The sequence below is a fragment of the Triticum dicoccoides genome, chromosome 1A, assembly GCF_002162155.2.
Source record: "Triticum dicoccoides isolate Atlit2015 ecotype Zavitan chromosome 1A, WEW_v2.0, whole genome shotgun sequence".
NCBI lineage: Eukaryota > Viridiplantae > Streptophyta > Magnoliopsida > Poales > Poaceae > Triticum > Triticum dicoccoides.
This window is the reverse complement of record NC_041380.1, coordinates 580257807-580265640: the sequence shown is the minus strand read 5'-3', so window position 1 is coordinate 580265640 and position 7834 is coordinate 580257807. Positions and strand designations below refer to the sequence as shown.

Here is a 7834-nt window from a genome sequence, read left to right as displayed (position 1 = left end):
CTGCGTGCCTCCTTGTCAAGTGCACCGTCGCCCTCGTCTCCACTAATTGGCACTCTACCCTGCTCGTCATGAAAAATATTCGACCAGTCCAAATTTATCCTCCTTTAAGTTATTATAATTACACCGAAAGTATGAGAGCTATTAAAATTGACTGGTACTTAAATTGAGAAGACATGACAAAAGTACAAAAAAATCAAAGGAAGCATGGATTTTGAGAAACCACAGTTGTCGTGAACCGGGTTTGACCAGGTTTGGGTCTCGGAGCGCCATCATATACGATAATATCAAAAGCGCTTCAAGAAAATTATCTATCCTTGGGATAATATAATAGCCTAATATTTGTGAGCATCGTCATCTAGTCTAGTAAAACAGAACAATATGCTAGTAGTATCTGATAAAAAAAGTTTTTGGTGCCTACTTCAAAAATTATAGCATCAGATCTCATCCAAAATGCTAGAACTTTGTCTCTACACAAGGTCATGTTTTGTAACTAATACGCAGCTACAGAAATCATCTACCACACTAATCAAAAACTCTAATTAGACAAAAGAATAAGAAAAGTGCTTCTACCACAACTGTACAGTATTCATTGATAAACCTGCAACAGTGTGTTTGAATTTATGAGTAGTCAACACAGGCAATTTATATATATCTATGGAGCTTATTCTAGAAAGCACATACTTTCTTTTAGGCATAAAAATAAACACCTGTTGGGTAGAAACCGCAACACAACATAGAGCAAAATAATGAGATCTCCAAAATAATTCCCCTATGTTTTTTATATCGTAAGCTTCAAGAGTGTAGCTTCAAAACCAAATTCCTTTTCACTGAAACGCTCCAGCAAGAGAAAATCACGTGTTAAAAACAAAAGAATGAGCCTGTAGGCACTTCAGCCGTGTATGGGGGAGCTCATAATTCTTTGCTCCGCGAAGGAAAGTAGTGGTGGCCATGCCCAAGGCAGCGAATGTCAGGATGTTGGTTGTAATGCGTCTGGCCAAACTCTTGCCAACCTCGGTGTCATAGCTCACGCCCCTGATCTAGATGGATGAGATGTTGGTGGTGGTACTGGCTGGCGAGCGAGTGGCCAGAGGTGCGCCCTCCATGGCTGCTGCACATGGCGTGCAGGCGGTTGAAGTAGGTCATGGCGGCGGTCGGTGTCGATCCCGTAGTTTGGCAGAAGTTGTTGCTGACTAATATATTTGGTATTATATATGAAGCAATTGTAATCTTCGAGCGCTGATTTACTCATTGACACAAAACTGACTAAAAGATAAGTCCTAGCTTTTTTGTTCATTTACTGACTGAAGAGTAGCATTTATGAATATTACAAACTTGAATCAAACAGGGAGAAACAGAACTTATCCGTTCATGGATTTGAATCAAACAAGGAGGAAACAGAGAATAAAACAGGGACTGGCAAACATTGGACTCATATAAAGTTCAGGTAACACCTAATATAAAGTATAAGCAATGCCCACCTTACAGAAATTGGTTGGGTGCTGAGATAAACTCAAAAAAGTACAGGGAACTTTAGTACACGCCCAGGTTACGCAGATCGATGGCTACCTTCCTCGTTGGGTTTCCATCCCTCTCGGGCTTTTCTCTGATGCTAGATACCACTGTTGTCATGGACCGAAGCCATACGTGAGAGATCGCAGGTAAGTGATTTAATAAGACAACTAAAGCGTGCTTACGAGGTGGCTAACCAGGCTCTAAGCTCAAAGGAGGAGGAAGTTTCTGCATTACTCTCAGAAAACGAACTTGTGAGTAACCATTTGAGTACACTGCAGCGCGACTACAACGTGCTTGTTAGGAACAAGAAAGGGGAGGAAGCACAAGATCAAAAATTTCAGCAGGGTATAGATGATCTTAAGGTGTTGGTCCAAAAGACAAACCATGAGCTTGAAAGATCGTGAGCAGAAGTTGCTGGTAGTGCAACGCAACACGTACAGACAGCTGAAAACCTTCAGCACAGTGTTGATGCTCTTAAGGTGAAGGATAATGCAATTGGCAGATTGCAAGCACAGGCTGTTGCTGCCGAAAAGAAGCCACAGAAAGCTCTAAAGCTTAAGGATAATGTAATTGGAAAATTGGCCGAAAATAACCTACTGTCAAATGGTAAGCTTAAGTAGACTGTAGATGGTCTTAAGCTGACAGAAATCGAAAGACTTAAAGATGCGCAATACGAAACTAATCAGCAGCGCAGGCGTGTCTCTTCGACAGCTAATGTACGCATCGCGTTTGCAATTTTATGCCTGGGTTCACACTGAACCTTGTTTCCTTTGTTTATTTGTTTATCAATGAACAATGCAGCCTCCAGTTTAGTAAGTCAAACTTAATCCAAATTTACTGCTTGGATGAGTCATCTAGAAAAAAACACAAACTACTTGCGAATCCAGTGCATCTCCATCAAGAATTCAAGATACAATCGTTTTTTTTTCACAATTAAGGGTAACTCGTTGTGTAAGAAAACAGACAATCAGGTCCTCTTGACTACAGTACAGCACAAACAAATTCACTTCAATTTGTCACTCCTCATCCTAGTTTAATTCACGCCACATGGGGCAAACCTTGGGCATGGCCATAGTCACCCTGACTTCTTGCAGCAACTAAGCTTACTGCCCTCGGCACCTTGTGTGACAAACACACCGATAATTGTCAGATCAAGCCACACAAGATAAACTCCATGCTATTTTATTAGATGACCTTACTGCCGACAGACCATGAAAAGAAACTTCTGCCTCTCAATGCAACACAAAACAGACTGAAGCGGCAGTGCTAGCAAAACAGAGCAGATATATAACCATGCGATTTACTTCTTTGTAAATAAAGACCAAGCATACATGTATTAGTTCTAATTTTACCTGGCTAGGAGCAGAGGCAATTAGGAAGCAAGCTGATTATTACCGTACCTTGAAATTGAAATTAAGGGCGGATGAGGACCACGGCAGCAACTGTTCCACATCATTGTATCCGCGCTGGCTGTCTCCTCCACCGGCGCCGCGCGTACGTGGGACGTAGATCCGATGCGTCCGCAAGCAGGGGCGGCCAACCTTCTCTCCCCCAGCCGGTGTGAGCAGGTGCCTTCCGTGAGGAATTCTGGACTGGAGAGGATCTCTGGGTCCGGGAGAGATGAGACCACATGGGTGGGGAGAGCCGGCGTGCTAGGGACGTCGGAGAGATCCGGACTTCCAGGGAGACGGAGATATGCGGGGAGCCGGCAGCCGAGACTCTGTTATCGGCGGCGGCGGCGGCGTGCGATGGCCGCTGCGAGGGGATTTTTGGAGACGGGAGAGAGGAGAGAGCACGTAGGGAAAATTAAACGAACCGTTTTTTCAATGGCAGGGGGTTAACATGAGGATTGCGGGTCCAATTATCAAAAAGTATAAGGACTTTTTTGAGAAATTACCGCGACGGTGAACCTGGAGACCCAATCCGTGCTTTATTATTAGGGAGAGATTTGGTTTTTTTTGTGCTCGACGGCGATACACTGTTGATCTCCTTCAGCTCTCTTGTTCTTCCTGCAAGCAAGGCCGGTTTCAGTTTTGGTGGCTTGACGCTGCATGCTCTGGTTGCTAGTTGAACTGGTTGTTGCATCTGTAACACCTTCTCCTCCTAGAACTCAAACAATGGACACAACATGGCTGTAATGTTCTTGCTATTCAAATGACTCTGAATTTGTATGGTCGACACTTCAAATTTTTGAACTTCCAGGTGGCATTCAAAAGCTCAGCTCAGCGCCATGAGGGATGCTGCAGAGCTGCCGTGGTGATCCTGCTGAGCTGACGTCGAGGCGCTAGAGTCCAGCGGCGCTGCGGCATGCCGTGTGCCCTTTTTTGCTGAGATCGAGCCGCTGGAGTGCGGTGGTGCTCGTCACCCTCCTGGAGTCCGGTGCTGTTGTTGGCTTTATCTTGTTGCTGTTTGTCTAACTGTGAGTTGGGTCCCGTTGGTAGGTTGGTGTTGTACTAATAATGCAACGTAATTAACAGTCTACTAGATGAGAAATTGTGTTTGGGTTGCACTGTCGCTTGTGAATTCAGCTTTGCTAAAGAGAAAGTTAAAAAATTGATAACGCTAGAGGTGCTTTGGCATAGTGTTGAGGATATGCATGCGACGCATACCCTGATGCATTGACCATTTAGCGCAAAATGAATTAGTTGCAAGAAATTCAAGAAGTTCTACACAGAAAGTCTAGAGACGTACAGTGAAGTTCTACAAAAAAAAAATACGGCAGGTACTACGGCTATGCGTCATTCGCGGTGAAGTTCTACTACAGTTGTACGCCATGTTCGTGGTGAAGTTCAACTAAAAATAACACGGAAGTTCAAAGTATATTAAACCCTAGGATTTACAAGTTAAAAAAACATCATTTTGGCGTTTTTCTAAAACTCAAATTTTCCTTCTTACTAAATAATAAAATTAAGAAGTTCAAATTAAAATAATGGAGCACCTCGATGTAGAAGTTCATATTTTTATACACAATTCATATTTTACTCATAATTAAAGAATGAAAAAAACAAGAAGTTCAAAAATAAAAAAACAAGAAGTTCAATTTTTTTAAATAGAGAAGTTTCAATAATAACAAAATAGGATTTTCACCGTTTCAATATAAAAAAACTCCAGGAATGCAAATTTCAATAACAAACTGGTTCAATATTTATTACAAATATATGATTTTTCCGTTACTACAAGAAATAAACCAAGAAGTCCAAATTACGAAATTAGAGAAGTTTAATATTTATAAAAATCTCAAATTTTCCTTGTTACTAAAGAATAAAAATAAAAAAATCAAATTAAAATAAAGGAGTAGTTTGAGGTATACGAAAAACTCAAATTACTTCTGTTTCTAGGAAAAATAAAAATAAGAAGTTCAATTTTAAGAAAATTGTATGATTCTGAAACCATAAATTTTTTTCTCCGAAGAATAGAACTAAGAAGTTCAAATTGAAATAATAGAAAAGTTTAAAGTTTACAGAAAATTCAGATTTTACCTCATTACTAAAGAATAAAATGAAGAAGTTCAAATTAAAAAAAGGAACCACTTTCAAAGTTTAACTAGATTTCCCCATTTTTTTAAAAGCTAGAAGTTCAAACTAAAATAACGAAGTGGTTCGATGTTCATTCAGAAATCTAGGATTTTATCGTTATTAAAAAACTCTATCCCTTTTTTAAAGAATCAAAAATGAAAAACAATCAAATTCAATATTTATTTAAAAATTAAATAAATTATTTAAACAAAAATAAAAATACAAACTTCAAATTAAAATAACACGGAAGTCCAAAGTATATTAAACATTAGGATTTACAAGGTCAAAAAACTGAAAATACATCATTTTTGGTGTTTTTAAAAAACTCAATTTTTTTCTCGTTACTAAAAAATGAAAAAGGAAAGGCTAAAAGTTATGTTGCTACAAGTACAAGTTCAAATTAAAGTTTGGGCCGATAAAGTTCAAAAAAAATTATGGGAGAGGTTGAACAAAAATACGTGACAGAAGTTTAAGGTGAAAACAGCGGGAAGTTTAATTACTACAGGGAATGTGTTTCAGATAAGAATATGTGAATAGAAACCAAAAGGCTTAAAGTTTTGTTGCAAGAAGTTCACGTACACCTTCGTGCACAGTTCAAAATTTATATTGCGGGGCGTCCGACCTCCAATTACATGTTTTAAAATGGCAAAAAAATCACGTCCGACCTTCAAATTGCATGCAATTCGATGTATACACAAAAATGTGACAGAAGTTCATAGTGAAAACAATGGGAAGTTCATGTACTGGAAGGAATGCATTTCAGGTGAGGAATAAAAGTATAGAAAAATGAAGGCTTAAAAGGTTTGTTGAAAGAAGTTCAAGTGCTCTGTCCGGAGAAGTTCAAAAATTCTTGCGAGAGAGGTTCACCTAGTATTTCCATGTTCAATTATTTCCGTATAAAAATCAAATACAATTCTTTACTCAAAATATAAGAAGGTGAAGTTCATATTGAAATAAGAGATAACTTCGGAGTTTATTAAAACCTAGGATTTACCTGTTCAAAAAATAAAAACACAATGCTATTTTTTGCACTTTTAAAGACAACTCATAAACGAAAAAATGGTTGCTAGAAGTTCAAGTGCTCGGTGAGGAAAATTTCAAAAAATTCTTGTGGGAGAGGTTCACCGTGTATTTAGATGTCCAAAATACATAAAAAATACGTTGTTTTTTGTGTTTTGAAATAATTCTCTCAAACCAGAGAGAAGTTCAAAGTGATAATAACCAGAAGTTCACGTACTACATGGTGTGTATTTCATATAAGAAAAAAACAATAAAATGAAATAGAGTGAAGTTCAAACAGACATGCCCCAGAAGTTCAAGTACTTCATGCAGTGCAAAAAATAGCATGTCAAAAACGGAGTGAGGTTCAAACAGACATGCCCGAGAAGTTCAACTACTTCACGCAGTGCAAAAAACAGCACGTCAAAAACAGAGTGATGTTCAAACAGACATGCTCGAGAAGTTCGACTACTTCATGCAGTGCGTTTCCGTTCGCGATGAAGGCAGAAATCATGATCTCGTCATTTTCTAATTTACTTCAAAATGACAGGAATATCCTTTGTGTAAGTTCAAGTCCTCGGTCGGAAAAAATTAAAAAAATTATTGTGAGAGAGGTTTCTACAAAAAGAATATCATTTGTGTAACACTGACGAATGGATGAGAAAATTACAAAAGAAAATACATCATAGAAGTTCAATGTGAAAACAGCAGGAAGTTCAATAACTACACTGAATGAATTTCAAAAGAAAAACTTTTGAAACCATAGAGAGTATGAGAAAATAATCAACACGGGAAAGTTGGGTGTTTACAACAGCTTTCCATCGGTATATCACTCATTGAATTCCGGGGAGTGGATGGGGAACTACGAGTAGTGGATGGAGATCTGCGAGCAAAAAAAAGCACGTCGAAAACAGAGTGAAGTTTAGGTAGATATGCTGAGAAGTTCAGGTTCTTCACGCGGTGCATTTTCGAAGAATCTGTTTCGCGATAGAGGCAGAACGAATGATCCCGCCGTTTTCGAAATTACTTGAAAACGGCTAAGAATCAGAGAAAACCATCAACATGAAAAAGTTTCGCATTTTCCGTAGCTTTTCAACGGTATATTATTTGCCCAATTCCGATAAAATTTGTAGAAATTATGGTGAAAATATGTTTTTCGCCATTTTCGAAACTGACTTAAAACCGTAAAGAATTGAGAGAAACAATACATACCAAAAAGTTTCGCATTTGTTCAAGCTTTCCAACGCCATATCATTTCCTGCATTCGGACGCACGGTTAAACAATTATCTCGAAAATATGAACTTAGTAGGACTTGGACCATTTTCTAAATTACGGTGAAAATATGAACTTAGTAGGACTTGGCCATTCAAAATTAGAAAAAAACTTTCAAGATGAAAAAGTAGCGCATTTTCATAAGCTTTCCAACGCCGTATCATATGCCTCCATTGGATTAGCCGTTTAGAAATGACATCGAAAGAACTAACTCAGCTGTTTGGTTTATGAAATTTTATGTTTTTTCAAATTACTCTTTAACTGTAGGGAATTATAGAAAACTTTCAACATATGGAAGGATCAGTTTTGCAGCATCTTTCCAACGCCATATTATATGCCTCATTCCGATAAACGGTTTAGAAATGCGATAAAAAATACGATTCACGTTTTTTGTGCGAAGAAAAAACGGTTTTCAGAACTGCTCTTAAACCGCTTATATTTTGCCAAAAATTTAAGTTGGGTCATGATATTGGTGTCCATGGCTTTCCAACGGTATATCGGAAGCCCCATTTCGGCAATGTTGGCAGAAGTTCAA

General features: G+C 38.4%; 1 long non-coding RNA gene across 1 annotated transcript in view; it reads right to left on the bottom strand.

Annotated features, from left to right (window-relative positions):
- The window catches only part of LOC119292290, a 4887-nt gene extending 1594 nt beyond the window's left edge, over positions 1 to 3293 (bottom strand). Inside the window, exon 1 of the long non-coding RNA XR_005142930.1 lies at positions 2913 to 3293. This is a non-coding gene — a long non-coding RNA (uncharacterized LOC119292290). The remainder of the gene's footprint in view (positions 1 to 2912) is intronic.
- Positions 3294 to 7834: the final 4541 nt, after the last annotated feature.